Genomic DNA, 23872 nt, shown 5'->3' with positions numbered 1-23872 from the left:
ATATTTTCTTCATTGTTATCAATAAACTCTGATTCAGCAGCAGCACCAGTCTAACCTCAAAATCATGGACCTCCCCCATTACAAGCATTCAGGAATTGTCAACTGCTGTCAACATCCTTTCCCTTAATAGGGATTCAAACTAAAAATAAAATGTCTAGACTCTGCAGGTCAAATGTTACTACATTGAAAAGCAAAGTTACTACTAAAGTAAACATATTATTTTCTTTAATGATAATTTTAACTGTTCAAAGTCAGATAAAATGTTGTTGGATTTTAATCCAAGACATACTTCTATTTCTTTGCTGTTTGAATTGGACAGTTATCTTAATCTATTTGTATCTTAATTTCTCCTGGGCAAAGTGGAAGCAGTTTTATATTTTCTCCTTAATTTTCTCACGATACAGTTTGAAGAACTTAAAACATATTCACTCGGCACCATAAGACAGGGCAAGAAAAAAAAGTTCATGATGAAAATTCAAAGATGTAATCCTAACTTTATGCCCAAGCAATTTTCTCTTTAATTTGTACATTGTTCATGTGTGATTCAGATATTTAAATCTTCCCTAGGCAGGGCTTTTAATTACATGTACATATACACAAAATGTACCCATACACACCACACATATAAACATACATACCGCCTGAAATTAAGTGAGTGGAAGGCATGCAAAAGGATGCAATTATTTAAGATGCTGGGAGAAGCCACTAAAATTAACCAAATAGAAAAGAGGTAAAGGAGGATCTGATATTGACTAAGAATGAAAAGCAGGAAGAAAACTAATATCGGAGTGATCTGAAAGCAAAATATAACAAAACCATACACCCTTTCCCTTTAGGCAAACTGTGGCTGCCATGGCTCTTTCATTGCTAAATCACAAAAGCACCACTGACTACCTTTTTTTGGTTACCTGAGTCTTCACCTACAAGCAGCAGATTCAATTCTTGAGGCACCCGTGGCACCACTGGCAGCTCTCCAGGCCTTTAACCAGCTTGGCATCAAATTAGAATATGGTTCTGCCTCTAGAAAGCTCCCCAGACTAGGGCTAGATGGGCATCATCTAGACTCATGACAGATTAAAACTATACTCACATATGCTCATGTACACACACACACGCACGCACATATTCTCTCTTTCTCTCTCTCTCTTTCTCTTTTTTTCTCCCTCTCCCTCTCTCACTCCCATGCTCTTGTTGGTGAATTCTGTTTCCATAGCTCAATATGACTTAAGGACCCCAGGATATATATCTAGTTACACAGAAAGGGCACAGGAGGGGACAGAGAGGGGACTATCATCTTTGTCAAATTTTTCTTCATTCAACAAATATTTACTGAGTGTCCATGATGTGACAAGTACTGTCCTGTAACACTGGTGAATACAAATATGGCCTCAACTCTTATGGAGATTACAGGTTGTTTAATCTGGTCACAATAGATTGTGGAATTGGGTGTTGAGGTTTTTGCTTGTATGCATCAGAACATATGAGCTTGCCACTCCATTCTGCTTTAAGATGTCTAGATTGGAGTACACCAGTAGTTGGACCCATGAAATAGCCTCCCACCCAGAGCCACCTGTGAGGACCCTGGTTCTCTAGGGATGTTCTAGGGTATGTATCTATCACACTCCACATGCAAAATGTGGCAACAGATGCAGCCCAAAGTTGGGAATCCCAAGGAATGGTTGATCTTGATGTCACACCAGCAGAAACAGCAAATCCATGACCAAGGGACAGTGATGCCACTGTCCCCTGGGGCCTCTTCTAATTCAAAGTCAAGTTCCCAAAGCCCCAGAGGATCCCTATAAGCTTCTGAAAGATTTCATGGATTAGCCAATGCCCTTAGTCCATGTGCCTGGACAACAGGCGTTTTTCAGGATAGGTTAAGACTCCAGGGGGATTCAAAGTCAAGTGCTAGATGACAGACCTGACTGTCCTTTTTCCCAACTATAAATAACACAAGATTATACTGAAATATAAACCCAATCAGAACATTAGACTTAGTCCAAATCCCTGCTTTGGTGTTTGCTGGCTGGGTGGCTTGTAAAAAGTCACGCAACCTCTCTGAGGCTTCATCTCTTTCTCCTGTCCTCTAGGATGCTGCCATACCTTCCAAGGCCATTGTGAATATTCTGTTCAGTCAGTAATAAGTCAGGGTCAAGCACAGCACCTGGGGCACTGAAAGCCTTCATAAATGGTGGCTGTTTCTCTTCCAAATGTGAATACATGGGTCTGAGAAGACTACCCCACCTTCTTTAAGCCCCACCTGAGAGTGGTGAGGTTGTGTGCTGGGGAAAGAGAGCAGGTAGAAGAATGGCAACAAAACTCCTCATTACTTGCTCATTGTATGAGCAAACAATGGCCCACAAGGTCACTTTCAACTCTTGAGATCTTAAGAAAAAAAAAAAAAAAACACTTGGAGACACATAATAAACAAACAAACAAAAAAAACCTTTTCCAGGTGAGAGCTGAGAGGAAAACATGTTTTCTCATTGCACTATTGACTTTTGCTCTCTAGCCAGCCTCTCTTTCTCAACAGGGAAAAGCTCTTACAAACAGGCATTGGGGCTGGGCACGGTGGCTCACACCTGTAATCCCAGCACTTTGGGAGGCTGAGGCAGGTAGATCACGAGGTCAAGAGATCGAGACCATTCTGGCTAATATGGTGAAACCTCATTTCTACTAAAAATACAAAAAATTAACCAGGAATGGTGACAGGTGCCTGTAGTCCCAGCTACTCAGGAGGCTGAAGAAGGAGGCGGAGGTTGCAGTGAGCCAAGATAACACCACTGCACTCCACCCTGTGGGACAGAGTGAGACTCCATCTCAAAGCAAAACAAAACAAAACAAAAACAGGCATTGTATGTGGTTGACAGAATAGGCAGGCCACTCCACTCTTGGCAGGAAGGAGGTGTACCAGATTACTTATTAGTCCTGGGAACAAGAGGTGGGTGTAGTTATCAAGAGAACATGTTGATGGATTATCTCTGTGAGGCTATGGGCCAGCAAACTGCCCTCAGACAGGTCTTTACTCTGAATTGAAGTAGTTGGCCGTCCCCCTAAACAAAAGTAACAATCAGAATAATAATCATAGTCACGATATTGCAGGCATCTTGTGCCAAGACCTTCATTGCTGCTTTCCAACAGGACTTCATTTCATACTCATAAGAACCCTGTGAGGCAGGAGTTACCATTATTCCTATTTAGAAATGGCAGCACTGAAGCTACAAGATGTCAGATGTCTTGCCTAAGTCTACATGGCACAGTGTGCATTACTCCTCCGTATAGGCACTGGAATTTTAAGGAAGTCAAGCAACACACCCAAACTTACACACACACACACACACACACACACACACAACACATACATGCTTTCCCCACCAGCTCAATGGCATCTGCAATTATTTTAATGAGACACAGGCTTTTCCTCAATTAGAGATATAGAGATGTGACCTTACTCAGGAAATCCAACACTTCACTCTCCAGTCTCACTCAGTGTGGATGACAAATCAGATTCTTGCAGAACGCCTTTTGATGTTTGTTGGAAATAAGCGAAAGAAAGAATGCGCAGGGAAGGTGGTGGAAAAAGAAATGAAGACCCCATTAAATTGCTCCCACCAACTCTCTTGTACCTGCCATCCAAAGAAGGGCTTCCTTTGCAGCAACTGACTTAATTAAATAGTTCACCCCTCACCTGGATAAGGAAGAGTTACATGAGGAGACCGGCCCTGCACCAGACCAGGAACAGCTCCCGGAACTACCGCCCCCTCTTGGGGATGGTTCTTCTTGGTCTGTGATAAGCCTCCCAACAGATGCAAAGACTGAGGCTTAGCAAGCCTATATGCCCACCCAAGGCAGAGCCGGGATTCATGTCCCCATGCCCTCACTCTAAATCTCATGCCCTCTTCAACTGTGGAGGCGTAGACTGTGCAGGCAGCATTCCTGGGACGGATTTTTATTATTTCCTTACTAGCCACATGGCCTTGGGCAAGGTGCTTCACCTCTCAGGCCTCAGTTACCTCATCTCTGCAGTGATGCTGATGATAGCACCTACCTCAGAGGTGTAAGGATTAAATGAACTAATTCACATGAAGTGCTTATGAGGATGGGTACACACAGTGAATGAATGATAAGGGTGTTAAATTTGAGCAGTGTAAAGCCTAAGATTGAGGCCCAATGGTATGTCCTATTTTGACATCTTAAACCAAAACGGCTTCAAATGCCCTCACCACAAGTTCCCCTCCCTACTCTGCTTTCACAAATAAGGTCCTATAGCCAAACAACCTCTCTTAATGAGGTGACCAGGCAGAGTTTCTGCTTATGCCTGAATAGTGAGTCTCAGTTTCCTGCTGGCTTGTAGAATTATCCAATAAGTCAATTCCATCATCCTATTACCAGGGACCACTCCCCCCTCCTGATACTTAGCCTGCCTCCCATAGTCCTTGGCTGTTCACTCTGTTCCTTATGTCCCTGCATGGTGGGCAGTGTACTCCTCCCCTGGGCTGTGAGTACATGTGAGGAATGAGCTGCCATCAATCTCATCCGCCCAGTGTTGAGTGTCATGTATGACCATCCTCATAACCCTAGGGCAGGAATCCCTCCCTCGACAACAGGGTGTGTAGGAGACAATTAGACAATTAAAACATGTACTCTGCTGCTGTACCTTCCTAAACACACTGGGGTGGGATGGGTGGGGATGGGTGAGAGAACGATGTGGAAATGTGTGGGCCAAGCCTGGAGATGTCCTCCATCCAGCCAGCTCTCAGGGCATGGAAGGCAGAGGGACTGGCAGAGAGAGGACCAGAACAGGCCATGTAGGTGAAGCAAAGCCCCCAATGCAAAGCCTCTGCCTACTCATGCCCACTCTTCTTCAGCTTTTGGAAACATGACCCTAACTTGCATTCTTTACCTATGGCCCCTGACACTGGAACCACAGACCCTTTCTTCTGTGCCCTCAACACAAGGAGGCAGGAAGGCCACAGCATCCCACTGAGCATTCTTCCCAAACATGTATACTGTGGATCTCATCAAGCCTTTAGACCCAACAGGGGAACAGGAACAACTCAAATACCCTCAATGAACAATTAGGTGAAGCCAGGAATAAAGCTAGAATAAAGCTAAATGTTCCAGATTATAAGAGCCTGAAGAGACAAAAAAAACAAACAAAAATGAAACATGTGCTCTGACTAGATCTTGGGTCAAAACAAATCAAAAGCTATTAAAAAGAAACATTGGGGATGATTGAGGAAAATGTGGGACTAGAGAATGAATTAGATATTAATTAATAGGAAGTATATTAATTTTCTTCAGTGCAGTAATGACATGGATATGTAGAAGAATGCCTTCTTTACAGGAGAAGCAGCTGAAACAGTTAGGGGGGGCTTAGGATTCTCACGTATCAGTAAGTTACTTTCAGGTAGTTCAGAAAAACATGTATATAAACATCTTATAGGAGAAGCAGCCAAAACATTCAGGGGGGCTTAGGATTCTCATATATCAGTAAGTTACTTTCAGGTAGTTCAGAAAAATGTATGCATAAACACATAAACAGAGATATCAAACCAATATGATTACATGTTAACAACTGCTAAATCTATGTAGAGTATATAAGAGATCATTCTGCTCTTTTAACCTTTCTAAATATTTGGAATTCTTCAAGATAAAATGTTGGCATAGAAAGTTCCAGAAGCAGGACTTCAACAGTGGGGCAATATCAAGGAAGATAGTGTTTCTCTGAAAGTACAATGGTTGGCAGCCAGAGCCGTGGAGTTGAAAACCCAGCATCCTGCCGTTGCCTCTTATTTGTGATATGACTTGGGCAAGGTATATGTCTCCATGAGCCCTCTTCTATAAATGGAAATAACAGTGCTACTATCTCAGGGGTTGTAGGGAGGAATAAACAGTGATGTAATGCAGAATGGGCATAAAGAATCAGGCTGCTCTGTGCTGTACATACCTTCTCTTCCTGCAGGAGTTATCTTCAGCAGCAACAGGATATTCAAAACCACTTCTGCCTCATAATAAAAATAGCAAAACACATTCAAACATGCCTGCTATGGGCATGGTGTAAATGTTAGCATATTTTGCAGAAACACAATGTTCAGAAACCACACGCCTCATCCCAGAAGTCCAAATGTTTAGTGCAACTATTTTCAAACATTTCTAAGGGGATGCCCTTCCTTTGAGAGTAAACAACAGAAGACTGAAAATGTTTTCATTGTCTGAACACAAACAGAAAATCCTGGTCTAAATAAGCCTGGGCTGCAGAGGCTGACAGAGCAGGATCCAGTCAAGGCCTCATAACCTCAGTCAAGCAGTTAAATTATCCTGCTCATCTGTAAAATGGACAGAGCACACTGCTGGGAGGTGGTGAAGAAAAAATTTTCAAGTGCTTCACAAGAGGCCCTCAGCAATTGCCATTAATAGTACTAATTACTAAAAAATTCTAAATGAAAAACAAATTATTTCCAAAAACTTGTACACCAAATATGTGTAGACCTTATTGGATCCTCATTCAAAGAAATTATTGTTAATTTCATCAGCTATTACAATAGTAATGGGAGATCACTTGGGTTTTTTTTTTTGTTTGCTTGTATGTTTATCATTGGGTTTTGCTGTTGTCATTCTTATAGATTAAAATTCCATATCAAAGTATTTACAGACATGATGCCATATCTGGGATTTGCTTTAAAAGACTTCACCAAAATAGGGTGAGAGAGAAGCAGATAAAACAAAAGTGCTGATAATTGGTGGAGGGTGTTTAAAAATTTTCACATCAAAAAGTTCTGCAAAACAACTTTGCCTATTGGCCTTGAGATGCTACAAAATTAGGTGTTTTATCAACGAAGGCAACAGCCTATTATTGGGAAATATTTAGCTTCAAGTAGATTTCAGTGAAGACAATGGAAAGAGTAATGAGAAAAATCAGAAAGTAAAAGGGAGGGCAGGATAAGAAATCTCAGAAACAGAAGGAAAGAGAAACTCAAAAGACATTGGGCTGTTCACAAAAATTAGTCACCTTCAATACCCTCAGGTTAAAAGTACTGGTGCCCTAGAGCCTGGGGCACGGGGAAGCCCTCTCCCTGGCTCAGATGTGGCCCTAAATGCCTCCAAAATCAGTTGCTTAATAACTTCGAGTGATGAGGTACTGGTGAAATTGAGCATCACAGTGGCAGGTGACTTGAGGCAGAGCCAGCCCAGTGAGCTTGTGGCCCAGGGAAACCTGCAGAACCCACCTCCCACTGGCTTCTCAGGCATCCCAGAGCCCAGATCCACCTTAGCACAAGCCAGGTACCCTCAACAAGTAGGGCCAGCAGCCCAGAGACCTCCAAAACTCAGCTCCTCTCTTGGCCAAATACATTTCTCAATGGGAAATTATGTTTGGTGCATGGACCATTTGGCTGTACCTGAGCCACCGGCATAAAAAGCAAAAGCAGAAAGACACACCTAGCAAAGGAGAGACATGGGGAAAGTGTATTCCTTGCTAGGAAATCTCAGTCTCCAAGTAATCTTTAAAATTTCTAGCAAAACGTCCATTTCAAGATTAAATAGGAGTGTTAGGAATTTAGCCAGAGACTAAAGAACTCTGGGACAGTCTATGTATGCCCTGTACCAGGGCGCAGCAAGACCATAGGGCATAACCCTGAGCAGAGATAGGGGCTCTAGGACAGGAAAGAATGCTACTCGACACTCAGGGGAAAACAGTAAAAATTAGAACTTAGTTTGAAGGTGCTTTTGAGATGCCATTTTCAATGAAACACAGCATACAGAGAGCACGTGTTCCTAAATAGGAGTCTGTGAGGTGTCTGCGATTTTCCATCCTTCAATCTCATCTGAACTCCCCTGGCTCCAGTGAGCAGCAGCACAGGTGGCATCAGGCCTTTCTGCTGCTCCCTTGAGATCTCACCCGAGTCCTTGGCAGAAATCAGCACAATCCTGACCTGACACACCTGACCATTTCTCTATGACCTACTGGTCCCCCATGGAGACACAAGACTCTGTTCTAGAATGGTCTGGCAGGTGAGAAGAATCAGATGTGTAAGATGAAACAGTCACAAATATAGCCCATGATTAGAGGAGAGGCTGAGGGCAGGCCCCCAGGACAGAGCTGCAAATACATGAGCATTCAATGATGCTCTGGAATGCAGCTTCCCGCAGCATGTCCACCTGCTCAGTGGCTGCACTCTGAAGAACTCGGGAGCTTCCTTCCACCCTGAGGGATGGAATGGGCTGTGGTTTTTAAGCAGATAAGGAGCCCTCATTTTTGTCTCAAAAGTTTTTGCTCATGGTGGATATCGAAAGATGTTTTCATGGCCACCTGTACTGCAAACTCTAAACTTCTCAATTTAAAGTCAAATGGAGGCATCTTACCCACGTGACCTGTAGACCTGGTCTTGACTTCAGACAGCTGGAGATATCCCCAAGGTGGTGTCTCTGTCCCCACCAGTGGCCACCACCTCAATCAAGGACCAGGAATGGCTGCCTGTTTGACACAACTGGATTCTACACTTGAGGCTGAGCGGTTCACTTTAAGTCTTTCTAAGAAGAGGATAGGGAATAACTGGTCATCATTTCTGCTGCAAAGATTCAGCGGCCCCAGGCAAAATGCAAGGGTCACAGCAGAACACCAGCTCCACAGGAGCAGCAGGCATTCTTGTCTGCTTGTGATCTGAGCTGTATCCACAGCACTTAGAATAGTGGCTGGCATGCAGTAGGTGCTCAATAAATATTTGTTGAATCAATGACTGAACAAATAAATCCATGTCAGCTGTCCCAATAAAAACCCAAGCCTCTGCCACATGGAGTCTTTAATCGGAAGCTGGCAGCCTGAACTGATTGCAGCCTGCTGCATGTTTGGTTTGAGCTGCTCCGTATTAAAAAAAAATTTTTTTTTAATGTAACTCATGGCCAATATTTTAAAAACAGGAGCTCTTACATTAAAATCTGAATTTCTGGCTTCTGATGAAGCATTTGATTTGGCAAACTTGAGTCTGCATCTCCCTGTGGCAGCACTCGGTCCAAAAAACTAAGCAGCAGCTGCCCACTTGGACAAGGCAAATGCTCACCACAAAATCTTCCCCATACAGACTGCCACACCTATGTGTTTGTGGCCCACTGCTACCCCAGTTGTGCAGTGTGACACTGTGCTCACACCACCTCTCATGGCTGCCCAGACTGGCTGCTAGCTAGTCTGGGAGTGGCAGGTATTTGACAGTCACGAGGACCCCTTGGTCCCACTCTCTGAAGCCTGCCCACCTGTGAACAAACGCATGTCTATTCTCAGGGAGCCTAGCCTTTGCTGGGTACTCATTCACCAAGTGGGTCATTAAGACCACGAGGTCCACAGCATTTGTGTGGTCAAACTGTCCCTGTCTGCCACCACTATCACCACCAATTCTCCAATGAAAGGTCAACTTGCAGACCTTGCATTCTTCATCATCTATCCCAACTTATGGAATCATATCAGTCCTGCTGCACTCACTGAGAATCAGGTTTGATACATCACAGACTGCCTAAACTGCTCCTTATTCATGCAGTAAATGAGACGTCATCTTCAGAGGCACTTAGAGGGAGAAAGGAGGTAGGGAGGGAGGTAAGGATCAGCTGATCATTTACTGAGTGCTTCCTACCTGCCAGGAAGCTGCTGGACGCTTCTTACATCTTATCTCAATCCTTACAAGTGAAAATTAGGTACTGTTATCTCCATTTTCCAGAGAGGGAAACTGAGTCTCAAAGAGGCTTCTTGCTCTGCCCAAAGCCATTCAGCTAACAAGCACTGAAACTGGAACTTAAACTTCTAACCATAATCCTGAGCTATTTCCATTACAACTATTTTTGAAAATGTGGGGCAAGAGCACACTGAGGTGGGGGTGGGAAAATGGGTGGGCTGAAGACAACAGCTTGATTCCGTGTGTGGTGGGAGGACCCAGAGCCTGCCCAAGTAGTATGGAATAAAAGCTGGAGCTAGTTAGCAGCAAGTTGGACTAGAGATCAAGAGGGCTAACTAGCAGGGACTTGACCACTGATTACAACTGTAGAAGCCTCTTGCCCTTCAATGTTGCTACGTCTTTGTTGAAGAAATGGAAATTCATCCACCTACTTATTCTTTCATGCATTTGCAGTATGGCAAGATACCTAAATGAAAAGCACAAATTCTGAAATATGCTTCCTAGGGTTTGACCTTGGCCAAATCACTTCACTTCTGTGTACCTCAGTTTCCCCATCTGTAAAAGGCTTACTATAAATGCAATGACTGTCACTAGTAAGCAGGTTTAATTAATAGCTTTCACTCATCATTCATTCATTCACTCACTCATTCATTTGGCATGTATCGACATTCCCTCCACAAGGTAGAATTGTTTTAATGCTTCAGATAAGACAATAAATGTGGAAATGCTTTGTAAACCACTCAAGGGGGGCTGGCATTGACTCTGGGCTCCTGGCACTGCCCTTCCGTTCCTTGATCACTCTACCTGCTCATTCTTTTCCCCAAGCTCCTCTTCTCTCCATCCAGGCCCTTCCTGAATAATGTCACCCCACAAGGCCATCTTGGGACATGGTCCTTCTCCAGAGGGCACCACATCTGCTCCCAGGGAGCCTCTGACTTCTGGAGACTTTTCTCATCATGGTCTCCATCTCTTAGTTCCCCTACCCTCTCCTGTCTTGGATTTCCAGTTGCCTCTGGGTTGAGAGCTTTGGGTTTCCTGCTGGTATGGGAAACAGTCAAGACCCAGGTGAGAAGCAGCTACCAACTCTGGGAGCCAGGACATTCACGTTCTATTCTTGGCTTAGCTGCTAAAGCAATCTGAGTAAATCATTTACAGTTCTCTCTCTGTTCCTCATTTTTCTCATTAAGGAACTGAACTGGATGACTTTAGAGTTTTCTTTCTGTCCAAATGCTAAGAATCTCCCCTCCTAAACAGTGGAGAAACCAACAGTTTCAGCACCCCTTCTATATTCCAGGTGCTGAATTATACACTTAACATACATTATTTCATTCACACGTACCATGACCCTATAAGGTTATCTTGCCTATTAAAAAGAAAAACTGGTTTAAAGGTTAAGTATTACGGATAAAAAGAAGCTAATAAATAATAAGCTGAGAATTAAATCAAATGTTGCTTCTCTGCCTTAAATGATTTCCCAAAGTCCTTTAACTTGTGATGTGGTAAGTGGCATCAACATGTCTTGAAATGAATCAGTTCTCTGTGCAATTAGCAATGTTACCAATCAGAACAATCCCATTGTAAAATACCAAAGGTTCATCTAAACCACTACATTCCACATCTGCAGAAGAGTTGCCCTCCCACCCGGGTGTGTAATAGCTTTGTTTAAAAGCATAGCAATAAAACTCCCTGTTCTCACCAAAATACAAAAATCCAAAGCAGAAGAGTTACTCTTACCGTTCTCAATCTGTTGGCAGATATGCTAGATTTAAAAGGGAGACTTCTTCAGAATCTGCAGTTGTGATTGTAAGGTCTTAATTAGCTTTTGAGGTTTTGCACAGCACTACAAGTGTGGACACCAAGTTTGGGAAAGAGTGTAATCAAGTTAGTTCAGTTTATCCACTATCATCTGCCCCATCTTCCTTCTTGTTAACTCATTCTGCAATTACTTGCATGGAAATTTTTTTCTGTAACGGAGATAGTGAAGGAGAAGACAGCAGACCCCTTCTGAATCCCACAATAAGCAAGGGCTCATTTCTGTTCATACACCTGGGACTCCTGCAGAAGGCAACTTCGATGGGCTGACCTTAAGGCGGGCAAGGTAGGTAAGAGGTAAACGCCCAGGGAGCCTCCACTCCAAGGCTAACAAGCTCGCCACGCCATGCATTCACTTGGAAACTCACTGCTACCAGTCCCCAAGAGAGGACTGTGCCTGTCTGGTCAAGAAGTAGACGTCACTGACCACCACCACATACATTCCAAAGGAAGCCAATAAGCAATGGCAAAAACGATGCTCCTTACTGGCTCTGACACATGAAATATTCTCCTCCCTATATCAGTAGTAATTTAAAACAATAATATAACAGCTGACATTTATGTGTCACACACAATTCTGGGCACTTTCAATGTATTCCATGTCTTTTCAACCTCACAACCACTATGAATGATGTACTAGCATTAAACTCATTTTAGCCCATTTTACAGTCGGTCAAACTGAGGCTCTCAGGGCCCACATAGTATTAGCACAGCCAAATTTCAGAGCCACACCTGAGTGACTCCAGAGCCCATGTTCATACTAGCTGACTGGTATTGCCTCATCAAGGGGATGGTGGACATGGAGGGGGAGGCAGAGCAAGTCCATGTCTCCCATCAAAAGCTGATCTTTCAAAAGAGCATTTGAGGAGAAAAAATAAAACTTAAATGGGAGGAAAGCCACTCACAGATGGAGGCTGATGAGGCTGCTCTGATTTAAGACTGTTGGCAGCACTAGTGAGATTGATGGTAGGCGTGAGAAATCCACAGAAGCAGGCTCTGGCCTCAACCCGGCCACCAAGTGCTGCATCGCGGAACTGTGAGGTTGGCATCTGTGTTTTTAAACCTTGGTTTCTACATTTATAAGATGAGAGGGCTGTTTGGCTGGTTTTCAAACAGCATCCTTCACTGAATTTTAGGGCCTGGGAGCTTCTAACTTGAGAGCAGAGCAGAGCAAGAGCATCATGCAGCAGTGGCTGTTCCCCCAGCTGCTTACTAGGCTCCATCATTGAGCTTTTAAAAACATCACTGCCCCTGCCTCATCCTAGACCAACTAATATGAATCTCAGGGCAGCCAGGGTAGGGCTTATAAGGAGAGACAGGCAAGTAGCAAGTCAGGAGGTGAATGGTTCACACCACTATATTCTTTTTGCTTTTCTTGTTCTTTTATTTTAATTTTCTTTTGGTGTTTGTCTTTACCGCATTTATTTCCCTTCTGAATGAATTAATAATGGTCCTTTTGTAAAAGTATGACCAAAATTTCATAGTATCCAGCATCATAATCCATGTGCACGTTTTGAGTTCCACTTTTGAACCCTTTACTTAGCAGGGATTCATTCCCCTTCTGAAGGAGGTGCCATTTGGTGTGAGCTAAGCCAGCAGGCAGTGTTCTCCCTGTCTGCACAATTTTCCCTCATTTTAGGCTTGCCTGGGCTGGAAGTAGGTCCATAGGCCTTGGAGGCCACTCATAGTGGGCCACATCAAGACAGGTTTAGGTATGGAAAAGAGAGGCAAAGGGGCCCCTTCCAGTTCTAACGCAGGTCCAAAGAGTTTAGCAAATGTTTGTTGAGCCTGAAGCCCCTGCCTGCAGGGAGCTTGCAGACTAGGGTGAAGGCACAGGTTTAGAAACAGATGGTGTAAGTTTCCTATTACTGCTGTAACAAATGACTACAAACATAGTGGCTTTAAATAATACAAGTTCTGGAAGTCAAAAGTCTGATGTAGATTTCCCTGGGCTAAAGTCAAAATGCCAGCAAGGATGCATCCCTTTCCAGAAGCTCTAGAAGAGAATCTACTTCCTTGCCTTTTCCAGCATCTAGAGGCTGCCCTCATTCCTTGCTTTGTGGCCCCTTCATCTTCAAAGCCTGCAATGTGTCAAGTCCTGTACATACTGCATCTCTCTGACCCCCTCTTCTGCCTCTTCTTTTTCACATTTAAGGACTCATGTGATTACACTGGGCCCACCAGGTAATCCAGAATAATCTCTCCATTTCAAGGTCAACTGAATAGAATCTTAATTATATCTGTAACCTTAATTCCCTTGGCCACATAAGGTTATATGTTCACAGGCTCCAGGAATTAGGATGTGGACATCCCTGGGGGAACATTATTCTTCCATTTCTATGGTTTGAATGTTCATGTGTTGGTCTCAATGAAACAAACTTGATCCCCAGTGCAATGTATTGAGACATGGAAACTTTAAGAGGTAATCAGGCCATGAGGGTTTTGCCCCCATGAATGAATTAATGCCATTATTGCAGGAGTAGATTCCTTATAAAAGCACAAATTCACCCCCCTTTTACCTTCTCTCACCTTCTCTTGCCCTCTTACCTCTGACGTGGGATGGTGCAGCAAGAAGACCCTCACCAGATGCCAGCACCTTGATCTTGGACTTCTTAATTTCCAGAAACATGCACCAATAAATTTCTATTTATTATAAATTATCCAATTTCAGGTATTCTCTCATAGCAGCACAAAACAGACTAAGACAGCCAGCCATGCACTGACCATTTATGACTATTTGCAATGACATACTGTTAGGTAAAAGGGAAGAAGATAGCATATCCTGTGCTCTTCCTTTTGTTGATGTTGTTATTCTTACAGAACAGGCAAATACGCATAGGAAAAAAGAGACAAGAAGGAAATCTCCAAAATGTTAACCACAATAATATCTGCTCACTTACTAGCACATCACATTTGAAATTTCCTGTAGCACTTATAACATACTGATACTTGCTTACTGCTGGTCATCCCTACCAGACTGGAAGCTCCATGACTGCAGACCCCTCAGCTGTCTCTCTCTCCCTTTGTCTTAGTCCATTTTGTGTTGCTGTAGAGAATTACCTGAGGCTGGGTAATTTATAAAGAAAAAAGGTTTATTGTGCTTAGGATTCTGATGGCTGGAAACTTTGAAATTGGGCATCTGCATCTGCTAAGGGCCTCAGACTACTTAACTCATGGCAGAAGGCAAAGGGGAGCTCCATGTGCAGAGACTGCATGGCCAGAAAGAAAGTAAGAGAGAGTGGGGAGGCATCAGGGTCTTTTTAACAACTAGCTGTCATGGGAATTAACAGAGTAAGAACTCACCCCACTCCCAAGGAGGGCATTAATCTATTCTTAAGGGATCCAATCCCATGACCCAAACACCTTCCATTAGGTCCCACCTCAAACATTGGTGATCAAATTTCAGCATGAAGTTTGAAGAAGTCAAATATCCAAATCACAGAATCTTCCATTGCAAGGGCCCCATCACTGGAGGGATTCAAGGCCCATGGTGGTGACCACAGTGAAATGCCCAAAGACTCAGTATATGCCTGGCACATTCTAACTGCTTTACACTCCTCAACTTCATTAACACACTCAGTGTTCACAAGAGTCCTAAGAGAGTGTATTAATCCGGGTTCTCTAGAGGGACAAAACTAATAGGAAAGATGTATATACGTAGGGGAGTTTATTAAGGATAATTGACTCACACAATCACAAGGTAAAGTCCCATGATAGGCAGTCTGCAAGTTGAGGAGCAAGGAAGCCAGCGGTGGATCAGCCCAAGTCCCAAAATCTCAAAAGCAGGGAAGCCAACAGTGCAGCCTTTGGTCTGAGGCCAAAGGCCTAAGAGCCTCTGGCAAACCACTGGTATAAGTCCAAGAGCCCAAAATCTGAAGAACTTGCAGTCTGATGTTCAAGGGCAGCCAGCATCCAGCATGGGAGAAAGAAGCCAAGTCCTTCCATGCTCTTCTGTCTGCTTTATTCTAGCCACACTGGCAGCTGATTAGATGGTGCCCATCCAGATTGAGGTGGGTCTGCCCCTTCCAATCCACTGACTCAAATGCTAATCTTCTTTGGCAACACCCTCATAGACACACCCTTCAATCAAGTTGACACTCAGTATGAACTATCACATGGGGCAATGTTACCAAGTTCCACAATTTGCCCTTTAGCAAACTACTCTAATCCAACTCTCCCAAGGGCACCCTCAGAGCCCTCAAAAGAGTAATTTGGTCCTCTCATCTGTGTCTCCTAATGGAGGCCAGTACTGAATCCATGTCCTGTTTCCAAATAATAATTCCCAATGTATTCTAATTCTGACCTGCATAAAGACACTTCTCAGAGACCTTACAGATGAGGATGAAATCTGTAGAAACCCACCCCATGCCACTTGGCAGGGGCACTACACAGAGCATGGTGAAGGAGCAGGGCGAAGTCCCCCAGGCTGGATTGAGCATGGAAAACAGGAGAGTGATTGGGGTGAGAAGAAAGGGAGTGGGGGTCTACACCAGCCCAGCACAATGGAAGGTGCAAAGACTCTGGAGCCATGTGGATCAGGGTTAGAATCATGGCTCTGCCACTTGAAGGTGGGATCCTAGAAATATCACTTGCCCACCCAGAGTCTCAGTTGGGACCATGGTCTCTGCCTCCAAGGGTTGAACAGTGAGAACTTGAGGATATGCCTAAGCCGGCCAGGTACAAGCCCTGGAATCTACTGTCCAATCAATCAATGCTGCTATTGTCCTCATTACTCTCTCACTCTATTCCAGCCACACTGGCCTCCCTGGGGTTCCTTAAACTTGCCAAGCATGCTTCAGTGTCAGGAATTTTTATTTGCTGTTCCCTCTACCTGGAATGCTCTTCCCCAGACACCTGCATAGCTTGCTCCTTACTTCCTTCAGGTATCTGCTTAAATAGCATCTTATCAACCAGATTTACTATTACATTTCTATATAATACAGCAACACCTACCCAAACTAGCCATTCCTGTTCTCCACACCCTTAATTTTTTTTATTGTTCACCACCATACAACACACAATATTTCCACTTGTGTATTTATTTACAGTCTTCCTCACTGGATTAGAATATAAGCTCCATGAAGGCAAGAACTTTATCTGTTTTGTTCACTGCTCTATAACTAGGGCCTAGAATTCTGCCTAGTGTTTAACAGGTGTTTAAATAATTTTTTTAGTGAATCAGTGATCTCTCTTTATAATTTTAAAGAGAAGAAAACTCACATACACTTACTGGAAAACCAAGCATAGGCAAAATGGCCAAGGATGGAGAAGGCAGCATACTGGCAGGGCAGCCTGAGGCCAGGAAAGTTTGACAATTTGATTCTCTTTCCTCTGGTTTGATATCTCACTACTAGGCAGGGAAACCTTTGTCAGTTACATATACTGTGTGGAAATTGTAAGTCAACTGATTTTTGTATAGTTCAGCTTAACTGGATAACAGATTTCTAACCACCTTGACCACAAGCCATACAGCTGAGAACCTCAAAGCAGATGGGAGTATTCACCATCTTTTGACAGTTGGGATCCTGTGTCAAGTGCCTTACAGAACTTGAGACTAATTCTACATTTTACAGCTGAGATTCAGAGGGGTTAAGTGGTTGAACTGTGGTCACAAAGCCAGTAAGTGGCAACAGGAACCCAAGTCTATGGCTGTCTTTCAATCTGTGAGCTTCTCCAATCACTCCACGCTGCCTCAGGGCTCACCAGAGACTAATGTCTGTGTGTTAACCAGGCAGGCAAGGTTGGCTCTCTGCTGTCTCTGGGGTGGCAGGAGCTTTTCAGAGTGGAGCATACACTGAGGCAGTCAAAGGGTCAGCTGCCAACCCACAAATATTAACAGAGGAGCCAGGAGAGGACTCCATGAGACAGACACCAAGTCTATAGCTACTAACAAAAAAAAGTCAACACTCATCAGATGCCGAAGTGTTACTGTATTAGTCTGCTTTCACGTGTCTGATACAGACATACCCAAGACTGGGCAATTTACAAAACAAAGAGGTTTAATGGGCCTACAGTTCCATGTGGCTCAGGAGACCTCATAATCATAGCAGGAGGCAAGGAGGAGCAAATTACGTGCATGGATGGCAGCACGAGAGAGGTTGTGCAGGGAAACTCTCCCTTATAAGACCATCAGATCTCATGAGACTTACTCACTATCATGAGAAGAACATGAAGAAGATCTGCCCCCATGATTTAATTACCTCCCACTGAGTCCCTCCCACAACACATGGGAATTCAAGATAACATTTGAGTGGGAACACAGCCAAACCATGTCATTCTGCCCCTGGCCCCTCCCAAATCTCAGGTTCTCACATTTCAAAACCAATCATACCTTTCCAACAGTCCCCCAAAGTCTTAACTCATTTCAGCATCAACTCAAAAGTTTCAGAATTCATCTGAGACAAGGCAAGTTCCTTCCACCTATGAGCCTATAAAATCAAAAGTAAGTTAGTTACTTCCTAGATACAATGGGGGTACAGGTGTTGGGCAAATACAGCCATTCCAAAGGGGAGGAATTGGCCAAAACAGGCCCCAGACAAGTCCGAAATCCAACAGGGCAGTCAAATTTAACGCTCCAAAATGATCTCCCTTGACTCCATGTCTAACATCCAGGTCACGCTGATGCAAGAGGTGGATTTCATGGTCTTGGGAAGCTCTGCCCCTGTGACTCTGCAGGGTACAGCCTCCCTCCAGGCTGCTTTCATGGGCTGGCACTGAGTGTCTGTGGCTTTTCTAGGTGCATGGTGCAAGCTGTCAGTGGATCTACCATTCTGGGTTCTGAAGGATGGTGGCCCCTTCTCACAGCTCCACTAGGTGGTGCCCCAGTAGGGACTCTGTGTGGGGGCTCTGACTCCACATTTCCCTGCATACTGCCCAAGCAGAGGTTCTCCATGAAGCTCCCACTTCTGCAGCAAACTTCTACCTAGATATCCAGGTGTTTCCATACATCCTCTGAAATCTAAGCAGGGCTTTCCAAACCCCAATTCTTAACTTTGGTGCACTGGCAGGCTCAACATCATATGAAAGCTGCCAAGGCTTGGGGCTTACACCCTCTGAAGTCACAGCCCAAGCTCTATGTTGGCCTTTTTCAACTATGGCTTGAGCAACTGGAATGCAAGGCACCAAGTCCCTAGGTGGTACACAGCACAGGGACCCTGGGCCCAGCCCATGAAACCATTTGTTCTGCCTAGGCCTCCAGGTGTCTGATGGGAGGGGCTGCCATGAAGACCTCTGACATTTCCTGGAGATATTTTCCCTATTGTCTTGGGGATTAACATTTGGCTCCTTGTTACTTATGCAAATTTTGGCTGCCAGCTTGAATTTATCCTCAAAAAATGGGATTTTTCTTTTCAACCGCATTGCCAGGCTGCAAATTTCCCAAACTTTCATGCTCTGCTTCCCTTATAAAACTGAATGCTTTTAATAGCACCCAAGTCACCTCTTGAATGTTTTGCTGCTTAGGAATTTCTTCCACCATGTACCCTAAATCATCTCCTTCAAGTTCAAAGTTCCACAAATCTCAAGGGCATGGGAAAAATGCTGCCAGTCTCTTTGCTAAAACATAACAAGAGTCATCTTTGCTCCAGTTCCCAACAAGTTTCTCATCCCCATCTAAGACCACCTCAGTCTGAATTTTATTGTCAATATCATTATCTGCATTTTGGCCAAAGCCATTCAACAAGTTTCTAGGGAGTTCCAAACTTTCCCATATTTTCCTGTCTTCTTCTGAGCCCTCCAAACTGTTCCAACCTCTGCCCATTACCCAGTTACAAAGTTGCTTCCACATTTTCAGTTGTCTTTTCAGCAGCACCCCACTCTACTGGTAGCAATTTACTATTAATTGTATTAATCTGTTTTCACACTGCTGACAAAGACATACCAAAGACTGGGCAATTTACAAAAGAAAGAGATCTAATGAGCTTACAGTTCCACATATCTGAGAAGGCCTCACAATCATGGTGTAAGGCAAGAAGGAGCAAGTCATGTCTTACATGGATGGCGGCAGGAAAAGAGAGCTTGTGCAGGGAAACTCCCCTTATAAAACCATCAGATCTCGTGAGATATATTCACTATTATGAAAAAAGCACAAGAAAGACCTGTCCCCATGATTCAATTACCTCCCACCAGGTTTCTCCCAAGTTGGAATTCAAGACAAGATTTGGGTGTGGACACAAACTATATCAGTTGCTAAACTGCAACATAGTAGAATCTTAGCATAAAATACCCTCAGAGTGGGATCAAGCTTCAGTTATCAGCTCCTTACTGGCCAGGAAACTTTGATCACAGTGTTTGTTTCCTTGTATGCCCCATCAAGGTCACAGAGTACCAAACCTTGCAGGGAAGCTGTAAGGACCCAGTTGTATAAAGCACCTGGGGCCCAGGGAGCTTCCAGGAAGAGTTAGCTGTTAATGTTGCCATCATCATTCTCTGTCAACTCCTCTTCCAATTTAAAAATCCTCTCCACAATTCAACATTTGCAGTGAATGAACAACTCCTACCAAGCAGTCCATAGATGGTTAGAGCTATAAGGGTTTTAAAGCCTTTCCATTCCAGGAACTGAGTCATCCCTTCTCCCTAGGGTCCCTTATGCTGCCCTGAAACCCCTCAAAATAGTCCACACCCTCCATCCTTGACAGCCTGCACATGGTACAGTCCTCACCATGTCCTTTCGTGTTCTGGTTAGGCATCTGCACTTCCACCATGTGCTTTTCATAGCACAAGGGCTAGAAAGCTGCCACTCCTGAATGGCCTACAGGGGTACAAGATCCAACAGTGTGGGGCTTACACTCCACCCCACACTCCAGGAATGTATGCCACCAACCAAAGTGTCCACTGGCATCTGTGTCAATCAGTGTGTCACAGTTTGGGGTAGAGTGTCTCACAGGCAGACACAGCCCCTGCCCTCCAAGAATCCTTAGTCCACAGGGAAGGTGAACCATCAGACAGAGACTGGCCACATGATTTAGTGAGCAACCTAATGGGGAAGAAGGGGTATTGCCGGAGTGCTTGGAAGGAGAGGATAACTTACTCTGCCTTGAGGCTTAGGGAGAGTTCCTCAGATAAAGCGGAGCCCAACTTGGGCCTGAAAATCAAATGGGTTGGGTAAGGGTGTGGGAGGAAAGAACAGTGGGGAAAGCACTGTTGTAGCAATAAAGGAAAGACGAGGAGGCAGGAGCAGTGTTGGGAGCAGATTAGCACCCTTTAGGTCTTGATGCCCTGCTGCTGTTAATAGTATCGAAGGAAGAATTAATTTTAAAAATCAACATTTAGGAAACCAAGGGCCTTACTAACTCCACAAACTGCCTTCAAGCTAGGCCTCTCCCATCGTTGGTGGCTGCTGCCAGCACTGCTGAAGTGAGCTGCAGGCTGCATATGTAATCCTGTTAGGATTTACCTTGTTAGTTTCAGAGGCATCCTCCCTGTCAAGATTTTTATGAATCCTTATGCTATTATTCAATATATTAGCTTTCCATCTAGGTTTTGTGTCATTTGCAAATTTGATAAGGCTGCCTTCTATGTCTTTATCCAAGCTACTGACCAAAACCTTAGACAGAGGAGGTCAGATTCAGGGTCCTGCAGCATGGCCCTGGACAGCCTCCCCAGTCCCAGATGCACATCCACAGCCAATAATCCTTGGATACAGTCCTTGTTCAACTTCTAACTATTGAATTAGTCAGAAGACATTCTGCCATTGCACTCAAGGGGGCAACACACTCAGTAACAAGAATGGTCAAAACTCATGCACCAAGAACTCAACCCTCTGTAACCATCCCTCTGTAAAAATCATCCAGTAATCAAAAAGGTCTGGGCATGCAGAATCCTCCAGCACCTAAACACTGTAGCTGTTCAAACACTCAGGCTAAACCTAAACATTAAATAAGAGTGATGCTGCTTTACATACAATTTTAACAGGGTGACTATCTTCTCTCAAGGTCTTGTTAGATTATCAGTGGCAAATCAGAAATGGAAACTAACTTGCTTTAGACAGTATACCATCCATAGCCTTTCAAGAATAGAGAAAATATTTTATACTATAAGAAACAAACCAAAATTATAACCTCCAGTTGTTTCATGGAAAAAGATCTCACGTCTCATCAGAACAAGAAGGTATTTCATGACTACCTGAGGGCCATCTGTCATCATTTCATCTCCAGCCATTGGTTAAATTACATTTTGGTAGCCTTTGTTTTAGAATGAAGGCAAACATTTTTTATTAAAAAATGCATGATAATATGAGTGTCATTAATGGTGTGGGTAAACATTTATTCATTCAGCAAACACCTCCTGCAGCAATGACCCCAACAGGCAAGGTCCCTGCACCCACAGGACATACAGCCTGTGAGCAGAGACAGATGATAAACAGGGATACCAGTAAATAACAACAGCATCATTTCAGATTGCAATAAAAGCCATGAGAAAAACAAAACAGAGGAATGTGACAATGTGACTGAGAAAGGTGTGGAACATGAGATGCTCAGTGATGGTCTCTCCAGCAAGGAACATGTGAACAGGTCCCGTGAGGATGGTCAGTCAGATCAGGGACTACTGGGAGGAATGTAAACTGGAAAAACATTTCTGGAGGGCAATTAGCAAAACATGGTAGTGCGGCGGATGGGAAGTTTTTTGACTCAGGATTTCCTTATCCAGCCAGGAATTAAGCCTAAGAACAAGCAGAGTTGTGCACAGCAATGTATGTTCCAGGATATTCATCATGGCACTAACTACATCAACTAAAAACTGATGTCCAACATCAGCAGTCTGACTGTATTGAATTATTTGCTTTCATTTAATGGACTGTATTGCAGCGTTTTAAATTACAAGTCAAGAAAGAGTACTTGGCATAGGAAAATGCTGAGGGCGAAAACCAAGGGAAAAAGGCAGGCTACAAAACATTATTTCAGATGAGACGTAACTCTTGTGTAAAGAAAGTATTATGTATTATCATGGGAATAGGCGTAAGACTAAAGACCACGCACAAGAATGTTAACTGTGGTTTTCTCTGGGTAGTAGGATCAGAAATAATCTTACTTTCTATTCTATTCATTTTTCTCTGTGTATCATATAAGTTTCCTGCATCAAGCCTATGCTTGTTTCATAGTTTTACCAAATAGTTGACTTAAAATAAAAGAAACAATTCCAGCAAAGATCAGTTGTTTAAAAGCTGTGGTTCTGGAAGAGGTGAGCTTCAGCCATGAGAGTAAGGCAGTCACCCTGAACAGCTCACTTCCGGGAAGATGTGCCAAGTATCTGAGCCTAGAAGCTGCACCTGGGGAAATGAGTGGGACTCCACCAAGGACCCCTCACGAGAAGGTGGGATAGTCAGCTGCTCTGGGCATGGTTCATGATGAAAAATGAAAACGTGGAAAACCTTGGTATGTGTCCTGACATTTAGTCAAATGCACACAAACCCACAAAAGCCCACTGTCACCTTGCCCTCTCCCTCCTTGGTCCTACCCTGCACAACCTCTAAATGGCAAAGTGCAATGTGGGAGGGCCAGGGGTCACCCACGCCAGGGAGCTGATGGAGTGGCAGACCCAAAGGGCATCTCAATGAAACTCCTGACCCCTTCCTTGTTGCATTTCTTCCTGGAGAAGAAAATTGTCCTCCTTGAGGAACTCATGCCATCCTCAACTTGTCCTCTGAGATTCTCTGCATGTCAGCAGGACAAGCCGTGGGAGACCCCTGTCTCCCATACTCAGGCCCAGGAGATTCCCATGGAGAGAGCCCATTCCTCCAATAGGCAGAAATGTGATCTGAAATGCCCTCACTGCAGTCAATTCATTCACATGGTATTTCCTGAGCATCTACTATGTGCCAGGCATACATCGGGGGTGACAGAGACAAGGTGAACACAATAGGTCCCTTCTCCCAAGGGACTCACCCTAGAGAGGAGCAAATGCTTTTCTAGCTCAAGACTACACCGGGAAACGACACCCAGACTTCTTTCTCTCTGACATTGATTCTTACGTAGAACCTGACTCTGTTCAGTGTGGCATCAGGCCCAGCTCAGTCCAGACCATGAGCTGCTTTCTGATTTCCCTCCAGAGGCGAGAGTTTGTGATTTCCAGCCCAGCCAGGAGAAAAATGGGGGGGCGATTTTCAAAACACCTTGCTCAGAAACAAACAAACAAAAAAGAAATGACAATGGGAACACTTCTTTCTGGAGCACAGCCTTCAAAAAGTTATTTTCTTCCACCTTTTTCTTAAAAAGAAAACTTGAAATAATTACATTGAATCCAAAAATTATTCGACATACCTTTAGATTCTCTGAGAAGGAAAAAGAAAAGCCTCAGGCAGTAATTCCAAATGCTGACACAGCAGTAGAGAAGTTTTTTTCTTTTTTTTGAAACACCATTCCGGATTAATTCAAAGCAGGCAGCTCATATTCTTGAGAGGA

At 43.9% G+C, this 23872-nt stretch overlaps 1 protein-coding gene across 6 annotated transcripts in view; it reads right to left on the bottom strand.

Annotated features, from left to right (window-relative positions):
* The window catches only part of PLPP4 (phospholipid phosphatase 4), a 124044-nt gene that overhangs the window by 82971 nt on the left and 17201 nt on the right, over positions 1 to 23872 (bottom strand). For 4 of the 6 annotated variants that reach the window (XM_032281827.1, XM_032281828.1, XM_032281829.1 and 1 more), the window contains exon 2: positions 23732 to 23862. The exons of the other annotated variants lie outside the window; for them this stretch is intronic. The gene's annotated coding sequence lies outside the window, so the exon portion shown is untranslated. The remainder of the gene's footprint in view (positions 1 to 23731; positions 23863 to 23872) is intronic. 6 annotated transcript variants of the gene reach the window in all.

This window comes from Sapajus apella, unplaced genomic scaffold (genome assembly GCF_009761245.1).
Source record: "Sapajus apella isolate SASKATOON/1434 unplaced genomic scaffold, GSC_monkey_1.0 scaffold13, whole genome shotgun sequence".
Lineage (NCBI taxonomy): Eukaryota > Metazoa > Chordata > Mammalia > Primates > Cebidae > Sapajus > Sapajus apella.
Note: the sequence above shows the minus strand (reverse complement) of the source record. Positions and strands in the feature narration are given on the sequence as shown.